Consider the following 12,606-nt stretch of genomic DNA (forward strand, 5'->3'; position numbering starts at 1 on the left):
CGTGCTCCTTGGAGCTCGCAGGGGGCGTGGTCGACGGGCCTATGGTGCATGCCGGGAGAGCGCATCCGGCCCTCCTGTCCACGGTTCCCTGGGTGCCTCTAGGATCTTTTTCTTTTTTCTTTCTTTTTTTTTTTTTTTTTAAGACGGGCCACGTTGGATCCTTCTTTGAGCGGCAGCATGAGTTCCGCTCCACGTCTTCCAGAAAGGGCTGCTGCTCAGATGCTGGATGGAATAGAGTACTCCAATGAGGTTGGGGAGTGAATGTGGTTCAAACCACGTGTTGAGTCAGTGGTTGAGTTCCTTTACAGTGGTTCCACGTGGCAAGAGTCCAGAAGCTTAAGGATGTGACGGTTTTTAAAATTTCACTGCATCTTTATTTACCTGTGTTGCTTTTGAGGCAGAATCAGCATTCCATAGCCCCTGCTGGTCACTTGGGGCTGTTGCTTGTTTTGTTGTTTTGGTTTCTCAAGACAGGTTTCTCTATGTATCCTTGGCTGACCTGGACTCACTTTGTAGACCAGGCTGGCAGCGAAATCACAGAAATCTGCCTGCCTCTGCCTCTGCCTCTAGGAATAAAGGCGTGCGCCATCACTGCCAGGCTTAGTCACTCGTTTAAGTTACCCAGGGTGGCTTAAGGTCTCAGCCTTCAACCTCACAAATCCTGGAATTACAGGCATGAGCCAGCATAGCCAGTTTAGATGTTACTAGTTTTATCCACAGAAAGGAAAGCATCCCGAGAGATGGTGGCAAACGCTAATCCCAGCACTCAGGAGGTAGAGGCAGGCAGATCTCTGAGTTCAAGGCCAACCTGCTCCATAGAGGTAGTTCCAGGACAGCCAGACCTACATAGAGAAACTCAGTCACAAAAAAAAAAACAAATCAAGAAAGAATGGAAAGGAAAGCATTCATAAGCAGTCTGGTGCTTTCTTTCTTTGCTCACCTCCTACTGTTGCTTTGTTTATTCAATCCGGAGTTGCTGTTATTTTGTGGGAGCAGTATAAATTCCAGCTGCTTGCATCTGAATCCTGAGCCTAGTAAATCCATCTCAGTTCACTCACTTTAGGTAGAGTGGAATAGTACCAACTTCTGAGGTATGGTTTGGCTAATTTCGTTTTGAGGCAGGGCCTCACTGATGAGTTTGAAACTTGCTGGCCGTAAGTAACTCTTTTGAGCCTAACTCTATAACCACATAGATGGAATAGCTACCCCCAGCCTTTCTCCACCTATTTTTTCTAGGCCCACTCCTAGGCCAGGTGCAATGGGGACTGAGGTACTGGCTGAATACTCCATTGAGACTCTCCTGGCCTTACCCTCGATCTTTTTCAAGTGGCACAGTTGAGCTCTGCAAGATAGCCATTGTTTGCCTAAGAAGATATTCCTGCACCACAGCTGACTATGTTCAAAACAAAGTGTTTCATGTATGGCCCTTTATGTATAACATCTTTAATGTCAGGCTTCCAGTCCTGGTGAGACCTGATAGGCTAGGGTCAGATGGAAGGAGAAGAGGACCTTCCCTATCAGTGGACTGGGGGAGGGGCACGGAAGGAGATGAGGGAGGAAGGGTGCTACAGCCAGGATGCAAAGTGAATAAATTGTAATAATTTAAAAAATTAATAAATGAAAGAAAAAAATGTCAGGGTTGAAAAGATAGATCAATAGTTAAGATCAATTCTTCCAGAGGTCCTGAGTTTGATTGCCACCTACTTGTGATTTCAGCTCCACGGGATCCAAAACATCTAGCCTCTGCTTGCATCCACACACATGACACACACTGGAGGATGAGTACACAAACGCAGGCATGCATGCACACATGATAAAAATTATATATATATATATATATATTTAAAATGTCAGGTTTGGATTTGCTTCCTGTCCATTTCAATATATCCTGAGTCTGACACAGCACCAATCCCTTGATCCAGTTTAAATGAGTAACTGCATGAATTTTTCCTTTAGCTGTGAGACTTTGCTAAAGGAAAAATTCATGCAGTTGAGTGGTTCTGTAGTGTATATATGTCCAGCATATCTCAGTGCTTCATCTTTAAGAATTAGTGTGACTACACTGGCTTGTCTTTTTCACTTACAAATAAATTCATTTTGTGAGAACTTTGTTAAGCATTGTACAGGGCTTATCTACAGCTTATCTACAGTTTATTTACTATAATTTATTTATTTATTGGACCTTCCCTATAGTTCAAATGAGATTGTAAAATTCTCTTCCAGTTTTGTAAGTGTATTATTTCAGAGTAAATAAGGAAGGTTGGACGGACTCCAGCTAGAGAAGACCTGAGAGGGATATTAAGGATCCCAAGTAGTGGCTGTTCTGTCCATGAAGAGATGGTCAGTCTCTCATCTCAAACTAAGGTAAGATGATGCTGGCAAAAGACACTTGTCATTTTAGTGAAAGGCATGTAGTCTGACCTTTCATCCCATCATGTTTGAGTATGTGTTACACAGTAGACACGGTTCTAAGTGTTTATACATTAGTCCTCACAACCACTGTATAGTCTCAATTTAATTATTTAATTAATTAATTAACTTACTTACTTGTTTGTTGACACAGGGTTTCTCTGTGTAGCCCTGGCTGTCCTAGACTCGCTTTGTAGACCAGGCTGCACTTATTCTTTGAGCACTGACTGAGTTGACTCCACCATGAAGCCTTTCAGATTTCCCTAGGCTTGTGATTAATCGTTCCTTTAACATGTCTTGCCTTTAACCTCTTTCATCATTAACATATTGTAATGCTTTTAGTCTGTATTAAATCTGTGTGGTTGTCTGACGTATTAGTCTGTAGTCAGGATAGTTGTTTTTAGCCCCACCTGGCCTGAATTCACAGAGACCTGACTGCCTCTGCCTCCTAACAGCTAGGACAAAAGGAATGCCCCACCACACCTAGACTCTTGAAAAAAATAAAAATAAAAAGGCTATTTTTGTTTCTTAAGACTGGATCTCAAGTGGGTTAGGCTTGGCCTGGAATTTCTGGATGAGAACTCTGTATCCTCTTGACTTTGCCCTATGAAGGGATTAGGGACATGCTCCACCCTCCTCAGCTGCAGTGGCTAGTTCTTAAAGACCGGAAGTAGTATTCTGGTTCTGTGTATGTACAATACCTTTTCAGTAAACATTTGCAGAATGTTTACTGACGTATGTTGAATACAACTTTTAACCACTGAATTCTGTGTCACATTCTCTGCCTAGTTAAGCCTAATTTCACTGTTGGTGGAAGTTCATTCACAGCAGGCTTATTGGCCAGAAAAGAAATGGAGGGGGTGTGGTCAGTTGGTAGACTTCTTGTCCAGCATATACAAAGCCTTAGGTTTGATCCCACAACGATATAAAGCTATAATTCAACTAAGCATGGTGGCTCATTCCTGTAACTCCAGCACTCTGGTTTTGTTTGTTTGTTTTTGTTGTTTTTCTGAGACAGGGTTTCTCTATGTAACCCTGACTGTCCTAGACTCTCTGGCCTCGAACTCACAGAGATCCACCTGCCTCTGCCTCCCTGAGTGCTGGGATTACAGGTGTGTGTCACCATGCCTGGTAACTCCTACACTCTGGAAGTGGCTGTAGGAAGATTAGTAGGAGTTCAATACCTTTGGGAAAGAAAAGGTTGGAAAGTAGGGTGGGTATGCTGTCTTAATTTTTTTTATTAACACCTATTCAGGTTTTAAAACCTTACCTAATTTTATGTGTATGAATGTTTCCATGTATGCATCACCATGTCTGGTGCACATGGCTATCAAGAGGGCAATGGATCCATCTCCTGGAACTGGGGTTAGAATGTTTGTAGTTAGCACGTGGGTGCTGGAAATTGAGCCCAAGTCCTGTGCCAGAATTAAACACTTTAAACTGCTGAGCCATCTCTCCAGCTTCCCCCTTTTTATTAGATATTTTAATTTAGTGTGGAAGCCTGAGACCAGGATAAGAAAGGACAAGTGTTGGTGGAAAAAGTCTGTGTGCTTCATGTGGTGTGAGCCTTCACACTCGTGAGGCTGTGGGGTGCACACCTCTGTGTGCCCAAGTGTGGAGATGGGGGGAACATCCGGTGGCTTCTTCTCACTCTCCATCTTACTGAAGAACTGGAATCCTGAAGTTTTGGCTGCACTAGCTTGCCAGCCAACTCTCTGGATCCACTTGTCTTCTCCCCCTAAATTTTGGGGTTATAGGCATGGGCAGCTAGCTTTCAAAAGGAGTTTCTTTTATTATTTTATGCATATATGCATTTCGTGCATGCCTGCCTGGTGCTCTTGGGGACCAGAAAAAGGGCTTTGGATCCTCCGGACTCCATGTGAGATGCCATGAGCTGCCCTGTGGATGGTGGAAGGGCAGCCCTTCAGAAGAGCAGCAGTCAAGGGCTCTAACCCCCACAAGCCGTCTTCTAGCCCCAGCACTGACGTGTATGTGGGTGTTGGAGACTCAGGCTCAGGTCCTTATGTTTTCAAAGGAAACACCCTATCCACTGATCTAGCTCCTCAGCCCCAGAAAATGAATTTTTGTTTTGCTTGTTGTTTTGACTCCATCTATGACTTTTTTCTTTTACTTTTATATATTTTTTTTCATAAAGTATATTCTGACTAGGGCTTTTCTTTCCCCAATGCCTTGGTTCTTCTCTAACTACTCTCCCATCCAGACCTACACCTTCTCTGTCTCCTTAGAAAACAGTCTTCTAAGGAATAATAATAAAATACTACAAGATAAAGCAAAACCAAACTGGAACAGGACAAAACAAACAGAAGAGAAAGAGCCAAAGGAAAAAGCCTAACAAACACATAGATGCAGAGACATGCTTGGCACACACATGAATACCATGAAAAACACACAAAAAAATGAAAGCCATAATGTATACGCAAAGGACTGTAGAAGTTTGAAAAATCCTCTTCGTCAACATGAGATAAGGCACCTCTAAAGATGCCCTTGAATGCATGTTGTGTTGACAGCTGTTGCTGGGTATGGGGCCTATCCTTAAGAGCCTTTCTTCCCCAGTGAGACTCCTGCTCCTCCGGAGAAAACAATTTTTTTATTTGCAAGTGCTTCTCTATGGATTGGAGACCGACCACTTCTGGGTTAGAGATTGGGTGTGTCCATGTCTCCTTTCAGCTCTAGGGCCCCGTCTGGTGAGGACCCATGCAGGCCCTCTGCATGCTGGGAAGTCTCTAGCTCATATGGGCATCAGTCCTGTTATGTCTAGAAGGCTCTATTTCCTTGCCATCCCCCAGCCCTTCTGGCTCTTATATTCTCTCAGCCTCCTCCTCTGCAGAGTTTACTGAGCCCTGAGGGGAGGTATTTGATGGAAATGTCCCATTAAGGCCGAGTGTTCCAAGGCCTCTCACTCTGCATATTTCCAGAAAACGTTTATGTATTTTCAAGTGGACAGCATTTGCAGGTTTCCTTAGATTTTGTAGCTTTCTCTTCTGTATGTCCTCTGATTGCTGATTAGTATAGTTAGATGAACAGTTCCCATTCACGCTAAGGAGAATCCAGGGGCTTCCTAGATCAGTCTCCCTCTTGGTTATTATTGTTAAAATGCTATGTGTATGAGTGTTGGCATTAGTTTTAAAAAAAGTTTTATTTCTCCCTACTCCATCCAAATCCCTTTCAACACCCCAACACCAGGTAAGAAGATAGTTTTCTTTCTTAGCTGCTTCCTGCTAGTTAGGGTTCTCAGGTTCCTTGGTTCCAGTCCAATCCTCATTTCAGGAGATCTCCATCTTCTTGTCTCACAACAGCAACGGGGAACAGCAAGAGGGAAGCAGGAGCAGCCTTGATCTTCTTCCTCAATCCACTCTCTGGGCTCTGGCATTTATTTTCTCTCCAGAGTCCTCAGATGTAAACTCTCTGCAGCTGGCAAGGAGCTCCTCTCAGAGCCTGCATGAGGCAGATAGTCTGCTGCTGTGGACCATCTGAATCAGTCCCACATCCCACACCTGGCACCAAAACAAAAACATGCTTATATCCACAACATGAGTGTTTTTGTCTGCATGTATGGAAGCTCGCCATACATTTGTTGTACCCACAGGAGTCAGAAGCACTCGGTGGAGTCCATGGACCTGGGGTGCTGAGCCATCTCTCTAGTGCCATCAATTACCCTTCAAAGTTCACTCATTCACCACAGATTTCCTAGTGTCCACTTGCACTATCTCTTTTCAGTTTTAATTTGAGGAAATATGACTTATTAAAACAAGTAAGAGGGGCTGGAGAGATGGCTCAGAGGTTAAGAGCACTGGCTGCGCTTACAGAGGTCCTGAGTTCAATTCCCAGCAACCACATGGTGGCTCACAACCATCCAAAGTGAAATCTGGTGCCCTCTTCTGGCGTGCAGGTGTACATGCAGACATACTGTATACATAATAAATAAATCTTTGAAAAAAAAAAAAAAAGCAACAAGCTGAAAAAAAAGTAAGAAAAGAAAAAACAAAGAAAACAAAGCACCTTAAAGATCCCTAGACCTGTTGCGAGTTAATTCTAGTTTGACATTTTTTACTTCATAACATGCAAATAAACAAAAATGATGTTCTTGCAAATGCTACAGCATAGTAGTACAGCAATTGGCTAGTCTGTGTGGGGTTGGAATCCCAGCCACAAAACCAAAAGGACTCAAATGGGTATTTATTTTAAAATGCTGTTCTTTTGTTTGTGTGGTGTCTTTGTATTAGACTCTGATCTTTGGTTGAAGCCAGAAAATTTATACAGGAGCAATTTCAACTTGATATTTTGGAAGCAGAGTAACAATGACAGGAAATCACATGCTTGTGGAACTTACTCTACTTATTTATTTTTTTAAAGGCTATTTTATTTGTACCGGTGCCTGTGTGTGGCGCCGGCGCCTGCGCGTGCACAAAAGCCAGAGGAGAATGCCTGGGAGCAGGGAGTTACAGGTGTTTGTGGGATTCCTGGCACGTTATTGTCTCTGAACTCTGGTTCTTGATTGGGTAACAAGCGCTCTTAACTGCAGAACCGTCGGTCTAGCCCTTGTTCTTCAAATAGTATTTATTGTTAGGTCCTTGCTTTTTGTTCTCTGTGGGGTTTTTGCTTGCTTGTTTGATTGATTTTGTTTGTGAGACAGGGTCTCTCTCTATAACCCTGGCTGCTCTAGAACTCACTAGATGGCATATAGACCAGCCTTGCCTGCCACCACTGAGATTAAAGGCATGAAGCACCATACACAAGTGGCCCCTATTCTTTGGTCTTTGTTTCCTTGAAACTGTCTCTTTCTGTAGGGCAGGTTGATCTTGAGTTTGTAGTAATCCTCCTGCCTCTGCCTACCAAGTATAGGCAGTGGCAGGTTACAGGCACATGCCTTCATGCCTGGTCTCTACTTTTTATTTTTCTTTGAGTTTTTGAGACTGGGTTTCTCTGTGTAGCCTTGGGCTTGCTTTGTAGACCAGGCTGGCCTCGAACTCAGAAATCCACCTACCTCTGCCTCCCGAGTACTGGGATTAAAGGCCATGCCCAGTGGTCTTTAATTTCTTGATCTTGTACTTTTTGCAGTGCTGGGAATCAAATCCAGAGTCTTATTCATGCTGTCAAATCCTTTACCACTAAATCACAACTTCAACCCTGTTTCTGAGTTCTTTTCCAGCTTTGCTAGTCATAATAATGCTTTGGTATTGATAAGCTCTTGTTCTCATCCACAGACAGGGAAATTGAAGTGTGGAGTGACTTTCAAGGTCATTTACTACTGAGGGTGAGGGCTGGAATTAGTTCACCTGCTTTCACTGTGTAATGCTCATAACTAACTACTGTGCTTTCAAATTAATTCTAGCTACTAACCCTGGACTCAGGCCATGTTGATGGAAGTCAATGGCTGTGCCTTTTGAGGTTTGCCCCACACAAGTAATGCTACATTCTTTTGGTGGAAACGTTTATCAGATGCTTGATCTCTCAGAATCTGTGCCAAATGCTTCTTGAGTGTGGATGGGCTTTGAAGATAAGGAGCAAGTGCTTATCTGGGGTGTTAGCCTACCTCTGGAAAGATTGGAAAAGCATAGGGGAACATGAACACATCAGTACTCCGGGGTCCTCACTTCCTCTCTTTGGCAGGCAGGGCAAGTGTTGGTGCTGCATTTTTATTATTATTAGTTACATTTTATTAACTCTGTATCCCAGCTGTATCCCTTTCCCTCATTCCCTCCCAATCCCACCCTCCCTCCTTCATCTTCTTCCTGCCCCTTTCCAAGTCCACTGATTGGGGAGGACCTCTTCCCCTTTCTGACCCTGTTTTATCAGGTATCTTCAGGACTGGCTGCAAAGTCCTCCTCTGTGGCCTAGCAGGGCTGCTCCTCCCTTGGGGGGTGGAGAGGTCAAAGAGCCAGCCATTGAGTTTATGTAAGAAATAGTCCTGAATAAACTGCATTAAAAAAAAAAAATAGTCCTTGTTCCCCCTACTAGGGTAATCCACTTGGTTACTGAGCTACCATGGGCTACATCCGAGCAGAGGTTCTAGGTTATATCCATACATGGTCCTTGGTTGGATAAACAGTCTCATATAAGACTCCTGTGCTCAGATATTGCATTTTTACATATGATTAGACTTAGGCTCAGGAAGGTTAGTGATTTTTTTTTTCCCCTAAAAATCTCACAGATAGTGAGCAACAGAATTAGTAATCTAATCCAGTCCTCCTGGCTCCAAATCCAGTAATCTTTCCTTTGTGGCTAATCCCAACTCTGCAGTCTGAATTTTGCTTTTTCCCTGGAAAAAAGCAGGACACTACAAGACACTGAGTACCTGGATGTCAAGACCCTGCCTTCCCTGTGAGTTGCCAAGTGCAAGATCATCAGTCTCTCTTGTGTGCTTCATCTTAAGGTTGGTGTCTTGGTCACCAAATGCTGATTGTCTCCTAATGGGCCTTTTGGCACATACAGGCAGTTCTGGCCATACTCCAGCCATTCTGTGTGTCTTGGTCCCAGGAAGTGGATACAGAACAGTGGGCTGGAGTGAGGCTTTCCCCCATGGTCTTTGCTTTCTACCGCTGACGTTATTTGTCACTGAGCTGCTGTGAGGGTAACTGCCAGGCACAGAAGGGGGCCCTTGCCTTGCTGTTGGCTTAAAGTGGCAAACTCCTATACCAATGAAGTTTTGTAGCCCATGGGGAGCAGGAGTCGGATCAAACTCGGGGCACTCTCAGTGCTAGGCCGTTTGAGATTTTGCCAGCAGGTGGCACTTGTTCCCCACTCCTACCAAATGTGCTCTATTAATGCCCTCTGTTTGACTAGGCCTAAGCACTTCTTTCCCTATTGTAGTGGGCTAGTCCACAATATCTGGTTAGACATTGCAATAAGTGTAGACTCCTCCCATGATGAATTTGAAATTGTTTATAATAGTAAAATATAGAAAGGGAGACTATAAATCCCTGTAAGGTGCGTCAGCTTTTATTAAGGTCTGCTAGTAAACAGAGGGATAATACAGTTTCATTGTATCTTTTCTATATGTTTTTTTTTTTTTTTTTTTTTTTTTTTTTTGAGCCAGGGTCCTGCTGTGCAGCCCAGAACTCACTAGATCAACAAAGGCAGACCTCCCGCTTATGGCTGTTTTCAGGCCTGTTTCTGGAATGCTGGGCCTACAAGTGTGAGCCAGCTCCATCTTCAGGTCTGTGGATGAATGAGAAGGGCAAAAAGGATGGCTCTTCTCGGATTTGAAATAAAATGGAAGTGCACACCCAGGGCAAGTTTCTGTCCTGCTCCTCATCTCGCTAACGTAAGATGCCCTGTTATTCCCGTGTGGACTGTAGATGCAGTACCTTTGTTGCTCTGCATCTCTAGAGCTATACAACCCACACCCTGTAACCCATCAGCTTTGATTTCCAGGTCCCTTCAACCGTGCATTCATCTTCCACTATCCATGGAGTTTGTATGAGACCTTGTGGCTCAGAAGCTGGACAGAACCTCTAGTCTCGCCCCGCCCATCGCTGTGTGGAGTGAGGATGAAGAGAAGGGGTGGGACCCGGCGGGGCAGGGGGCTCAGGGAAACCAGACGGCGGAGCGGGTTCCTGAGCGTCCGGGCGCAGTGGTGTCGAGGAGGCTTTGTGGCACGCTCGGCCTCCACCGGGTGCAGTGTAAGTACAGCTACCCGCACTCTTCCGGGCCGCCGGTGTCGCCTGGCCAGCCCCGCGCCTCCCTGGCGCGCGTGAGCAGCCGCCGCCCGAGCCGTGCGACACGGTCCGCGCCTTTGAGCCGAGAAGCACACGTTCCAGGATGAGGTGCTCAGCGACCGGCTCACCTACCTGACTGTGGACCCGCCCAAGTCCGTCTGGAGGATCGTGGGTCTGCGGATCGTCGTGGCTATGGACTTGGTGAGGCTCACGGGCGGGCATCCTCCCTCCTCCCCATCTCTTGAATCAGTGAAAGCAGGGGGTTGCTGTAAAATTTCAAATGAAGACGTCCTCCTGTCCTCCTGCCCACCCTCTGCTCCCTACACTGGGCCGGCAATGTGACAGCTCGTGCCTCTACAGAAACACGCCTGATAGCCAGCAGCTTCCTGTTCGTTGAGCGCCTAGCGCCTAGTCTGTGCCGGTACAGGGCGGCTACTTCCTTGTAGCTGAAGTTCAGTCGGCGTGTGAGGACTGGTCCAGAATAGGCGAGTGAGTGAATGAATTTGCAGGATGTGCAGAGGATCCTGGCTCCTTTCAGGCCGGCCACTTGATGCAAGCTGGGTAGGGAAACTTCCTGGAAGAAGTCATCAGAGCTGAGAGATACAAAGTGGCCTCGCTTAGCTTTGCCCTGTTGTTTACAGTGTTGCCACTGTATCCCTTTCCTCAGGGAACAGATTGGCTTTAAGGACCAGCAGCCAGCTGGAGGCACAGCCTCCTCTGCCGCTTTTCCTCTCATTGCCTCCAGGTCTCTTTGCTTGCCAGGTGTTCCTGCCTTTTCCCACTGGGACAGGTGTCTCACCTTTTACTCTCGCTTGCCTAAAGTCTGTGCCCCCAAGGGAGAAGTTGGCAAGGCTCTCGGTGGAGCCGTTTTGCCCAGAGAATCGTCACTTGGTCTCAACACATTTAGAAGAAAATAAAAAAAATATATTTTTTAATTCTACTCAGATTTCCCTCTTCAGTTGTGGCCACTTTTGTTTCTTTAAAACCTTTATTTAATACACTTTATTTTGTGTGCACATGTGTGTGTGTGTCATGGTGAGAACGTGGGGGTCAGAAGACAGCTTGTTTAAGTCAGTGTTCTCACCTCGTGGGTCTTGGAACTTGAACACAGGCGTTCAGGCTTGGCGTTAAATAAGCACCCTTAGCTGCTGAGCCACCTCACCAGCTCCTTCTGTTCGTCTGTCTCTCTATCTATCTAAAGTAAAAGAAGTAAATCCTTGCCACTCTTTTTAGCTAATTAAAAAATTAAATCGACAAAAATTTTAAAATTGAACCCTGGTCTTGTGCCAGACGAGCGTTCTACCACTGTACCGCTTCACAGTCTGACCAAGCATGTTAGAGCTTTATGCACCCAGCACTTTTAACTAAACAAACATGGGTTGTTTTGATGAAAATGTGATTTTTTGATACTGCTATTCTTCCCCGAGACAGACGGTATATTGGTAGCTGTTACACATCCTAATTTAAGGCCTCGGAAACAGAACAGCACCAAAATACTTGTTAGGGCCCGAAGAGCCAAGAATCCCTTAAAAAGACACGGACAAGGCTTAACTTTCAAGATTGCAGGAGAATATTTTTGTTATTGAGGGGATGCTGGCCAGCTTGAAGGAGGCGAGCATGGCTCTGGCAGGCCTGGCCCTTCTCCTCAATTCCCTCTGCCTTGCTAAAAACCATTTTTACATTCCTAAAGCTAGCCCCCCCCCCCCAAGCTATTCCTTTATTTGGCCAATTCCCCCTTCTGACACTGACTACCACTGTCTAGCTATCAAAGAATTGAAGTCCAGCAATCAAAAGTTCCCTTTGGTCCACCTAATTAACAAGCCAGTTAATTAAACATCTCACCCTAACACAGGGGTTCTCAATTTGCACATATACCCAGAGGCAGTCCTTTGTCCTCTGGGACAACCCCCCCCCCCTCTCTCTCTCTCTCTCTCTCTCTCTCTCTTTTTCTCCCTCTTCTTTGTTCTTTTTCCCTTCTCCCTCTTCCTCTATCTCCTGTCTTTTTTCTTATGCTTGAACTCTGACCCACTGGAACAAATAAATCTCCTTTGTGCTGAGAACTTGGTCTTGGGGGTCCTGAGCTAATAGTTTTCTTTTCATTTGTTTTTGTTTTTTGAGGAAGGGTTTCTATGTATAGCCTCTGTAGACCAGGCTGGCCTCAAACTCAGAGATCTACCTGCTCTGTCTTCTGAGTGCCGGCCCAAGGGCTGAGCCTCCTGATTGGACTTCTCACCTCCAGAACGGAAAGGAAATAAATTTGTGTTGCTAACTGCCAGCAGGGCTGTGGCGATGCGTTATAAGGGCCTTACACACGTGTTTTCCTTTCAGCATTACAAGACAGTGTGCGGTTAAGCTCATTCCTCCAACAGATGAGCTGCAGGTTGGTCTGATGCTAATTAGTGGCCCTCTGTGCAAACCTGCCTGAGTCATTACACCTGATTGGCTTGTTAAACAGCCTATACCTGGGCAGGGCAGAATGGGATAGGCAGAATGGGGTAAGGTTCCCGGGCTTTGGAAA

The 12,606-nt window shown here is 45.3% G+C and overlaps 1 long non-coding RNA gene across 4 annotated transcripts; it reads left to right on the plus strand.

Annotated features, from left to right (window-relative positions):
• The first annotated feature begins 37 nt into the window (after positions 1–37).
• On the plus strand, positions 38–11,999 carry LOC132652453 (uncharacterized). 4 transcript variants are annotated; one of them, XR_009590039.1, is made up of 5 exons: positions 38–249; positions 2,224–2,364; positions 8,704–8,803; positions 9,467–9,694; positions 9,805–11,999. It is a non-coding gene; the product is annotated as an uncharacterized LOC132652453 (long non-coding RNA). The 4 variants fall into 4 exon arrangements; XR_009590038.1 differs by having other exon boundaries at positions 38–2,364; positions 8,701–8,803; XR_009590037.1 differs by having other exon boundaries at positions 38–2,364; positions 9,792–11,999.
• Positions 12,000–12,606: the final 607 nt, after the last annotated feature.

The sequence above is a fragment of the Meriones unguiculatus genome, chromosome 2, assembly GCF_030254825.1.
Source record: "Meriones unguiculatus strain TT.TT164.6M chromosome 2, Bangor_MerUng_6.1, whole genome shotgun sequence".
Lineage (NCBI taxonomy): Eukaryota > Metazoa > Chordata > Mammalia > Rodentia > Muridae > Meriones > Meriones unguiculatus.